The following is a 12,117-nucleotide window of genomic DNA, read 5'->3' on the forward strand; positions in this document are numbered from 1 at the left end:
AGGCTGTTGTTAGACGTGGTCCCTAAATCAGTAAATCAATATGTTCAGGAAGAAGAAAAGGAAGGTTTTGTTCAAAAATTCAAGGTACACATCACCACTGATATACTGTACTAATGGTCATTTTGTGGGTGAATTATTCCTTCAAGTAAAATATCTCAATGCTTCTTCCACTAGTGCTCATGAGAAACCCCACTGCACCGACTCACAAAGGTCATTAGTGAAGTTACAAAGTTGACATTTTTGTGAGCGATAAATCACGCTTTCAGCAAAGGCACCAACTGATGCTATAGACTTTAAAAGACGAGCCTCAGCAAGGTTTGGACAACTAGTTATTATGTGTCTAACTCAGCAGTGATTGCCTTTACTCTCCCCTGACAGTAATGAAATGTTTCAGGCAGATGATACTGCATTAAGAACAACAACACTTTAATAAAAAGCACCACAGCTATGCTCTCCTCTTGGATCAACACAGGCTCCGGCTCTTTTGCCGTTCAGCAGATTACCGGAGTCAAGTGCGGTATAGTTCTCAGCCCCAATGCCCACTCTTCTCCCGGCGAGAGTGACGCACAAAACAGGAGTGAAGATGCTCTCTCAAGCGGCTGGTAGGACCCTCACTGCTAAATGCAGGGGCCCCTCTTCAGACAGATAGCAGCAGGATGTCTGCCTCCGAAACCCCCAGTGATCAAGTTCACCCTCTCCACGAGCACCTGGCCCCTCGGCTGGACAGCCTGTCACTCACAGCGGGTGAAAAAGAGAGGGAAGGCTGGGGGGTATTGTCAGCTAGGAGAGGAGAGAGGAGAGAGGAAAGAGGAGAGAAGTATGTAGATGAAGTGGATGCTGGATAAACTGGTAAAAGTAACATTCATGTGCATGGGTCTTTTACCCCTTTGCGCCTCCAGCTAAGCCTCCCTCTCTGCTTTTTAGAGCTTTTTGGAGACCAGAGCTGAACTCGTGGAAAACTGTGAGGTGGGCTTATACCAGCTCCTGCACCCCGACAACCCCCTCGTCCCTCCTCAGCTTCCCATGTTTCTCCCACTTCCCGTGTCGCCATGTCTGCCCGTCCCGTGGGGCTGCAGGTTTCTGGTCCAGCAGCCTAGGACAAGGCCACCATTAACTGCGGGGCTGTGCAGAGGGCACGTGGGACAAAGGGCCCAACACGCTGTCCCTGCCCTCAGACAAGGCCTGAAACAAATGTTACAGGGCTGGCGCAGAAGGGAATCATCCGGCCGGTGTCACTGAATACATTTACCTACCTCAGAGCCCTTTCAGCCCTGTGCTTTGTTTTAGCCCTGGAAGAAGGGAGGGCGTGAATGGAGGGGCGGGAGGAGGTGGGGACTGGGGGGGGTTGTCAGTGTGTGTGTATGTGTGTGTGTGTGTGTGTGTGTGTGCAATGAGAGAAAAACGCAAGGAGGGAGGAAGGGAAGTGAACGAATGAAATGAACGAAAGCGTCTCCAGGTTTCCACAGTGACCGCCTGAGCTCCGAAAAGACCACAGTGTTTGTGAGGGATGGGAGGAGGTGTGTGTGTGTGTGTCTCTTTCTCTCTGTGTGTGTGTCCTCCCCTCACAAGGACGCCAGGAGGTCTTGTTGATTGTTGTGTTTTGTTTTTCTTTTGGCCTCCCGCTCCCTTTTCTTCTCCTTTGTCTCTGCAATCCTTCCTGGGGTCTTTTTAGGCTAATTGGAGACCTGGAGAGCAGAGCAAACTCCAGACAAGATGTCCTCTGAGCTCCTCGACTCCAGTTTGGTCAAATAATTAACAGTGAGAGAGGAGCGTTCGGTCAACAGGAGTGGGAGTCACAAAGTCAGATTGCAGGTCTGAGTGGCGTTCTGTTGTCTCTCTTAAAGTGTTTGACTTAAGTTTGGATTCCTCGCAAATCCAACAGGAAGGAGTGGAGTGCTCCAGAAGATACAGATCAGGAGTCGGTATCAGCCGCACATTCAAAGCTCTGCTGTGTTTGACTTGGTTTTAAGAGACTTCTGGATTTTACATGGTTAAACAAAGATGCAGATGCTTTTCATTACAAAACACAGAGCAGAGGAGTCACTCAGTGGTTCAAGATGCAGCCTGCGCCATTTATAAGAATGTTTTTGGATCTTAAAATAAATGACAAACTTGATTTATTCAAGTTTTCTAAGTTTGTCTTTTCTATAGTTTTCATTTTGTAAGAGTGGGCGTTACTTTCAAGTAGTGGATGTTATTCAAAATACACTTTATGCAAACCCAGCTGGCACTCTAATGTGTTCAATCAATGTCACACACCATGCTGAATTATGCTTTGATTTTGAAACATGAATCAACGTTGATTTCACGATATTGTTTCAAAATTGTTTCAACAGATCTTCCTGAAATTTCAATGTTGATTTGCAAGAATTTTGTTAACCTTTTTACAAACATCAGAATTAAACGTTGTCTCAATGTTGTTTTAATGTTGAAACTACAACAACATAATTTCAACCACATTTCAACATTGAAGGTTGGTACGTGTGCCAACATTTTTAAATGGCAGATGTTTTTTTCTAGGGCTTTAACCAAGGATTATTATCACTGATAATCATCTGACTATTTTTCTGATTAATTTTCCTCTTTAAATGTCAGAAAGTTTCAAAAAAGTGCTGCTACCAAAAGTAAAAGTACTCATTGTGCAGAATGACCTGTTTGATTATAATGTCTCTTATAATATTGGATTATGATTATTGACGTGACGTGATGTGTTCGTAACTTTATATGCTTATCCTTAGCCTACATATACATATTTTATATCTATTACTTTGTATAGTGCTGGGTAGTTTGTAAATTTGCCCCTCAATAAAGTCTTATCAATATAAAATACCACCAAAAAAAGTTTTTAAAAAAGTCCTGTAAGTGTCCTAAAGCTCAGTGTGACATACATGTTTTTACCATCCGACAGTCTAAAATCAAAATATATTAATTTTACAGCGATATAAAACTAAGAAAAGCAGCAAATCCTCTCAAATAACAAGCTGGAGCATGGGGATGTTTTGCATTTTTACTTGAATAATAACTTTAAAGACTATTTAAATAGTTGCCATCTTTTTCTTTTTTATCAGATGACTAATAATTTAATTTACTAGTTGTGTAAGCCCATTTTTTCTTATCGTGCTTATGCTGTAACAGTTTAGGTTTCCAATTTTGAAAAGGTATTTCTGCAGAGTCTTAAGAGAAGAAATTGTATCACAAAATGTCCACTGCGTCCACACCTCCCTCACATTAAAAAAACCTTTAAAACTCATCCCCTGCCCCAACAGAAAGTAATTAGTGTGTCATTTCTCCCATAATCCCCTCAACTAATCTCCTCCAATCCACTGGGTTTGATTCAGTCATCTTTTCTCTCATATTCTAATCCATTTTGCCTTTGAGTTTTTGTGTGAGTCGCAGCGCGCCACCCCGCTCACAAAGAGCAGTCACTGAGCTATGACATTAAAGGTATTGTTGAGCAGGCCTCGGCCCAGCGGCCCCCTTATATGGGCTCACTGTGCAAGGAAGTACGTGTTTTCATCCTTGTTGTCATGGGGATGAACACACACACACACACACACACACGAGCACACAACCACCTCCCCCTCCATCAGCCTCCCCTTGTACCACACACACACACACGAGCACACAACCACCTCCCCCTCCATCAGCCTCCCCTTGTACCGATTTTAGCTGACATAAATTCATTCTTTTGTGCGGGACATGCTGGCTCGTCTCCCACCATGTCGCTGCTTTCAGCACCTGAACTTTAAAATATGAACCAGGAAACTGTGTGTTTGTGATATAAGGGTGGTGCAGGGTGAAGCATGTTTTATGAAGGTATGGCCCGGGGATGAGAGGAAGGTCTTATGTATAACTCAGGCGGTGCCACCGCAAACTGCCAGCGCTATTCATCAGGGCTTTCAGGGGAGGCACAGAGAGCAGATGAGAAACAGGGCTGACTGCGGCGTCGGGTTAAACATGACCTCGGGAAATCACCAGCTGTAACCACACATGCACATGCTGTACTGTATTTTATCTGTGAACTGTACATGGGAACATGTGTACATGGTGCAACATGTTCAAGCATCCAGTGAACACCCACACATGCATGTGTGCCAATGAATGGAAAAATACAAAGACGGAGAGGTGCACATGTTCATGTGAACTATATGTGTACATGTAGTTATACACTTACATGGCTGCACTATAACCTTGGGATTAGAGGGTAAGATTTACTCCATATTTAAATCTGGCCTTCCTCTCTCAATACAGAGGTTTACATACACTCATATAATCTTTCAGTTGGCATTAAGACAGTTTTGAGTTTTACATCATACTAAGCTGACTGTAGGTTAAACTATAGTCAGAGCTGGTCTCCACTGATGTGCTGAAGGAATGCACAGCTTCTTTCAACTTCAGAACTCTCTGAGAAACCTGTAATGAAGCTGTGAACCAACTTTAAACTTCTTTTAGTATGATTTTTAGTGTCATAAAATACTGAGATCCCTTACTTAAGTTAAATCTACAATACTAGAATGTTATTATGTGTGTTTATATCTCCCTCAAAGTCCCAAGTAAAAGTCCTGCTTTAAAGTTTTAAGTAAGTGAAAACACAAAAGTATTATCAGCAGATTTGTTCAAGCATCAAATGTAACTTATTATGCTGAATCGTGCCTTTTCAAGTGTTAAATGTGCGTTTGTTGGAGTATTACTACTGATGCATTAATAAGTACACCATTTCAATGTTGCAGCTCATTGAGATCTTATATATTGTTAAGTAAACACATCCATGACAATAAATCACATTCTATAAGATGATCATATGTTAAAGTCTTAGTTAAAGTTAAACTACAGCAAAGTTACCCCAGGGAGAAATCTAGTTTGGTTCACTAAAGCTGCACAGAAGAAGTAGTTCAAACTGCATTGTAAAGAATGTTTAAAGTGACAACGAATTGTACCTGTGATATGAAATCTTAACAAAATATAATATATATATATATAAAAGTCACATGCTAGCAAAAAAAGGCCAGTCAGTTGAGTTTGTAGCAAGAAGTGCTCAGGTCATAAAGCAAAAAAATAGAATACCTCGCTATTCATGGGAGATTGTAAGGATTGTCAGCTTTGGTTTTGTATCCAGCGTCCATAAGACAGAGACCTGCCTTCAGAAACTGGAGTCCAGGTGGGGATACTAAGCCACAACTTCTAAAATATCATCCAACAACTTCTCTGAACCTTTGTTACTAAAAAACAATAATCAAAAGTTCTGACAAACTGACTCCAATATATTTAACTTAAGTTTTCAAATTCTGCCTGGCAAATGATTTGCCTAAGCCAGAGGGCAGCAACTTTTACTTTCAAAGAGCCATTTTTATCCTTTTATTTGTCTGGAGCTGCAGTACATATTTGTGTTTTATTGAGAAAAAAAAGGTGGCACAGCCTATTAGGTCTAAATAAGCCCATCAGTATTATTACTAATAGTTCTAAATGAACATTCACTGATATGTTTTAGCACAAGGTGGTGACTCTGCAGTGGGCTATTTATGATTATTTAGTGCTTAAATGTTGCAGTGTTGGTGGTGAAAGTAAAGATCTCTCCACTCACTCTAAGTTCTCTGTTTTCCTCTGAGACGTTTTCTTTTTTGGATTTGGAATCAATAGCTAGCCTAGCAAGGGAGACTCCACCACTAACTAGCCACCGCTATTTAGGGTCACCAAAATGTAGGAGAAGGGACCAGGTCATAGACGTATGACGCACACTTTAGTCGACGGATTATTAAAACTGTCTTCTTTTTTTTTTTTTTGAGTGTATAGGTTACACATTTTACAACTGGAAAATGTAACAATCACTTCAGGCCTACAGCAATGAAAAATGAAAGTGAAAATATAAAAAAATAACTGTTATTCATTTCCTTTTTTTCTTTTGTGCCACTGAAGAGAGCCACATGTGGCCCTGGCCTAAGCGTACGTTCACAGTGGTCAGGATGAAAGAAAAAGGGGGTGGGGCTGATCAAACGGGGTCCAATTCCATTAGAGAGGCAATGGTATAATAATAAAATCATTCTTTTACTTTTATGACCCAAAGGTGTTTGTAGCCTCAGTTGTTAAGTACACAAAAATGGCAAAAAAAACAAAAAAAAAGTAATTTAACTACTTGACTCACTATGCAAATGTTAGTGTACTTGAACTACCAGCAAGCTACTGCAAAGTATAGTTAAACTGGTTAAATTACATGTAGTTTCCTACTTTCCAACACTGCCTGCAGAGTAACTAATGACTACAGCTGTTAGATTGAAGTAATGAAGGGAAAAGTTCAAATATTCTCTGAAGTGTTTGTGTGGATTCATGTAACCTTGTCTCCTAAAAATTACTGGTATATTCTAATAAATAGTTTTGCCCCAGTACATTTTAACGTAGAAAATCTCAGGTCAAGTATAAGTGCTTTAACTTGGTACTGAGGTACTGTGCTGAGTAAATGTCCTGTGCTAAATGGTTAAAGACGGCTGTCTTTCATTTAAAATAAAAATGATAATGATTTATGACATGTCTTTTTTCATCATCATCAAACTTTAATACAAAATACAGAAGTTTTTTTCTACCAGAGTTAGAAAAGAGTGAAAACTTTTCACAGTGCAACTTGTTTCTTTCCCAGCTCATCAGATACAGATGCTTTATAAGACCCTCTGGCATTTCAATAGACAAGCAAAAGACGTCCTTTGGTGTCTGGTGTGTGGATTATCACGAGGAGCCAGAATATTTGTCTGGAAAGAAATACTGCTGTTGAGTTTTCTTTCTTTTTTGTATTGATTTGAGAACTAAACATTAAATACTATCTGCTTCCATTGTCTTGGAGGGATTCTCAGAAGCAGAAATCTCAAAATCTTTTCATATAAAACCAAAGCTATCTACGTTGGGCAGGTGGAGTAAATGGGAAAATGTCACATTGCAATTTAGGTGAATGGACCCTTTATTGTTTGATGACATCATATACAGAAAAGCTTCCCAGTTGAAAGTGTTGTATACATTATCCATCTGTCTCTGTGGCTGTCACTGTTACCATCACTTCCTCTCCCGCTCTGGTTTTCTCTCCATCACTCCGTCTGTCTCAGTCTCAGACAGCCTCTAACCTGTCTGCCACTGTCTCACACCAACAAAGAGATATGTTTGCCATACATTCACCACAGCCATACATCAAAATAAGAGTCCCATTGTCGCACGAGACACCTCCTTCAAATCTCCATGCTGGCTAATTGAGTTTGTCTATGAGGCGTTCATTCACGGTCAGACGTTTGACAGAGAAGAGAGCCAAGTCCTCCCTCGCCAGTCTTTCCCGAAAGTCAACACTGGGCCAGACATGCATGCACACGCACAGAATCACACACACTACAATACAGCGCCAAGGGGTCTGGGACATCCCGCAGACAGCATCCTGTTCCCGCTGAATGGCTCTTGTGTCACAAAGGACAATTTGGCTTCTCTCTGTCCCGGCTACCTGCGTGGGATCTGAATGCCTCCCTGACTGACTTGTGGCCTCAGGTTTTTGTGTTTTGTTTTTGGGAACGTCTCTCCCGTCTTCCCTCTCTCCTCCTCCCTCGCTCCCTCTCTGCTCTTTCTCCTCGTCTCAAGTGGTCTGCAGAGGGTGTCCTGGGAACCTGGCTGGCTGCCCCGCTGACAACTCCCCCCCATCCCTTCAGGACAGACCTCCTGAATTAGCCCTGATTAGCCCACTGTCTGACACCAAGGCTGGACACTAACTGACATGCACACAATGACATATGAAGCAGACACGTTAACACACAGGCACGCTGACATGCAAATGAAATGCAGTCACACACACACACACATACACATACACACACACACAAACACACAGTGCGGACAATGGCAGAGCTTAACAAGGAGTATGCCAGAGAAAGGGCAAGAGGCATGCGAAGAGAGCAATTTGCCAATTTTCAACTGCACAAACAGAAAGGAACAAACACACACACACACACACACACACACACACACACAGGGAAAAGTGTTGTCCTTATGTTCTCTTTAGGACTGAGATAGATCCAGCTCTTTCAGTTTGCAGCTCTGCATCTCATGAACTCTTGACTTTCGACACAATATGTGGCCAATTTTCCAAAAGCTGAAAGCGCCATGAAGACAGCTGTGGATTTAATATGAATGTTTGCAACTACAGTACATGTAACACTCACTTTGTGTGCAGTTACTGTCTGCATTATCCAAGAAACCCTTGTTATGATGGCCTGCACTAAAAGTTGATACAAATACAAGACCAAAAACTGACTTCTCAATGAACTGATCCAACCAAATTTGTTTGTGATTCTTAGTCAGAGTTATATATTTTTAAAGACTTCACAAATACAGTAATTTAAAAAAAATAGAATTAAAACAAAACAAAAAAAAAAAACAACCCGAACATACCCTAAACTAGAGAAAATCTGGCAATGGAATTTAAACCAACCATGATGCAGGAATCAGCAGCTTAAAATGAATGTCGGTCAGGGGCGTTAAATAGGGGGTAATGGACCCTTCTCTACTTTCTGCTCCTCTACTTCCAGCACCCTTGCTTAGACCACACCCATCTTCAAACTTGGCAGTTGTGATGCCATTGACAAAATATGTCAACAGACATGTAAAAAAGCACCTGGCAAAATGGCTCCTGGAGTAGTTTCCACTACAGAAAGTGCCACCAGTACCAAATCTTTGTGAGGACCCTCATTGATATAATGCATTCCCTAGCCCTTTACCCTAACCTTGACCATCACAACTAAGGGCGCATTCACACCAGGATAGTCCAGGGGACTCGGTTCGATTGGGCAGGGAATGCTGAAAAATTTCACACCTTCATTTAGTTCAGTTCACTTTCACACTGTACTTTTTAAAGCAGACCAAACCGCCTGGACAACGTCACACAGTTACAACAGCTGCTGGTTTGGGGGCAGTATTGCCCAAAACGACCACTGACCAAGAAGAAAACAAGCATGAGGAAGAAGAAAACCTGGCTCATCGATTGGGCAGGACCGATCGATTCAGCCAGCTTGGTCACCACAAAAACACCAAACACCAAAATGCACTGTGCTCTACGTCCCTTCCTCTCTTTGGTTCACTTCCTCTCTTTGGTTTGCTGGATAGTCCGTTTGCATTTCCCACTGTAAGCGCACCGCACCAGGGTTCATTTGCAAGTGAACTGAGACCCCCAGTTTTCAAGCGGACCAGGGTTCGCTCGTTTGGTGCACGCCAGAGTCTGAATGAGCGTTCACATCACTCCAAACAAACAGAACTATACATGGAAGCGGACCAGGGCTCATTTAAAGCAGACCAAATAGCACCAGTGTGAATGCATCCTAAATGCCTAACCCTAACCCTTACCCTGACCTAAATCTAATTCTAACCTGCACCCTGACCAGCCAGAATGTCTTTACTTTGTTTTTTGCTCCTCACTCTGGAGCATTTACAAGTACACACACACACAGACTCACAAAGGGAAAACAATACGTTGCGACATTGTCCTGGCTGGTGATAATAATGATAATATTATATGAGGAAAAATTTGTTCTGTCTGCAGCAAATTCTCTAAAAATCATGTCATATACAACAATAACACACCAAATATGTTTCTTGTTGACTGTTTAAAGTGGTGCTGCACCACAACTCTGCATAGATGCAACTGCAGCCTCACACAGCGGTCAGTCAGAACTGAAACCATCAACACATTGTTGTCCTTTTGTTTACAGTCCTGCGGTTGAACAGTAGTCAGTACGAACGGTGAGGCTCAATAACCTTTCATTATGCCGTGTAACTAGTAGTGTGGACTGGTGGCTCAAAATGAATCTGATACTGCAGTTGTTCAACAGAGTTTCTGTGTGTGTGTGTGTGTGTGTGTGTGTGTGTGTGTGTGTGTGTGTGTGTGTGGTGTGTGTGTGTGTGTGTGTGCAGGGAACGTGGCGGCAGGCAGCAGTTCCCCCCTGAGGATCCCTGCTCATTACCCAGAGGTCACAGCCCACGCCTGGCCACTTCCTGCCTGACCTCCCTCCAGAGAGCAGAGCATGCTGGGCTGTGGATCACACGTGCTGGTCACAAACAATCCTACTTCCTGTCCCAGTTTGGGTTAGAGACACACAGAGAGAGACATAGAGAGAAACAGGGAGAGAGAGAGAGAGAGTCCTGGCTTCTATCTGCCACTTGCTGTGCTCACTTCCTCCATTCTCACGCTCTCTCTCTGTCTCTCGCTCTTATTCATTAGCCTCCTGACTATTCACCCCGGCCCAGCCGGCCCAGCCCCAGCACTGGGAACAAAATACTCACTGGCCATCTTGTTCCAAACTTCCTCCCACACTCCTCCGTATAAAGACATGAGTCATATGGGCCTGAATCAAGTTTGAATGAGGAGGTTTTTGGGACTTTCTCAGCGTATTGGAAAGTTGTTGTGCTGTTTTACATTGCTGGTAGCGACTTGAGCCTATGCTGGTTTCTAATGATCACCACCAAACATGAAGTGAAAGGCTGTCTTCACTGCACACAAACGCCCTTAGGACAACTGACACGTTCATCAAGGACTGTAGAAGAAAACATAGAATGCTGAAGAGAATCATTTTGTCCAACCAATACACGATTTCTGAGGCCAATACCATAAATTAAATTTTATAACTATGTTTAGGGACAAAGACCACACCTCAATCTTATCCAATTCTGCAGTAAAAGTATTTAAGCACACCTTATCCGTGTCCCTCCCCTTTGACTCCGTTCTCACATCCCTCCCCCCAAAAAAAACATTTTCTTTGTTTTTCTTTTTGTTGTTATCTCTCCCTTTTCTCTCTCTACAGAATACAGGAATCACCAGGGGGCTCTATCCGTAGTAGAGCAGGCGGCGAGATGACTCCCCCATTCTGTCTAAACTTCCCTGGTTCTGTTGCGCCCTCCTCCCTTCAGCTGACATCGGACCACCATCTGATTCCACCCTCCACCTGTGTGCAACACTACTTTCTCCCATCATTCCCCCCGCCTTCCTTCCTTCTCTGTCCCTACTTCCCTTCATACCTCCATCCCATGACCCAAATCCCTGGACCCTCATCCCCATCATCCATTATACAAAATAAACTAATTGCAAGCTATAACTCTATTGGCGTGGTCTTGGTTAGTGAACTGTTATTTCACAGTTTTGATCCAATAACAATATATCAGCCAATAGTTCCCTTTTTTCCTTCACTTTATTTATGTAAGAATTATGACCATGATATGTGCTGAGCAGATTAAACCTATCAGTCCACTCTTGTGGAAAAACTATGCACTGTGATGTCAACACTGTTTGTAAATTAACTCCTTCTCCTTATGATGAGTAAAAAAGGCCATCACGTTACTACAAGACAAGCACCATGAGAGCAGAACACAGATGTTACGAGCTTTTTTCTTCATTTCTGTGAATAGGGTACAATTTGTTGTCATCTTGTTCCTTTTACCTTAAAGCCAATGAATGTCACTTATGAATCAAAGAGAACTTTGTCTTTTTTACACATACATGCCTGAAATCTTGACTGTAACAACAGATAGATTTCACAGATGCTCACCTCCCCTCAAACTTTAGATCTATAGCATCTGTCACATCTAAGTGTTAGCCAACACGGAGCATCCAGAGAGGACCTCAGCTGAAAAGCTGGGTAAAATGAAGACTGATGTGCTGAATAGTATCTCAGGACATCTTATTGATGCCAGATGGGCTGTGTGAGCACTAGATTGGCCCCAAGAAAGAGACCTTGCACAAACATTATTGTTTACCAGTGCCAAGCCATTGTTGGTCCGGCGTCTGTCGCTGACGTACCAGCATCCTGCCAAATTAGACTGCAGCGGTAGGGGTGCTGCTATCCCCTCGCTTTCATGGCTCCTTGGCTTGACCACAGACCCTTTTATCGTCAGTCAGCGCCCGCTACAATGACCCTCCAGGAGATTGACCCCCTGACTCACCACAGGAGGCCCAGGCAGGCCTGAGCAGGGTCAGAGTGGTAGAAGGCTTGTGGTTGGAGGGCACCGTGCTGATCCAGAGGCTGGTCCAGGGTTGTTGACTCTGGGACCTGACCCCGGTCCGCTCCACTCCTGTGGGGTCAGGCCTGGAGCTTAGAAGACCGAAGTCTCCTG

The sequence above is a fragment of the Epinephelus moara genome, chromosome 10 (assembly GCF_006386435.1).
Source record: "Epinephelus moara isolate mb chromosome 10, YSFRI_EMoa_1.0, whole genome shotgun sequence".
NCBI classification, from domain to species: domain Eukaryota; kingdom Metazoa; phylum Chordata; class Actinopteri; order Perciformes; family Serranidae; genus Epinephelus; species Epinephelus moara.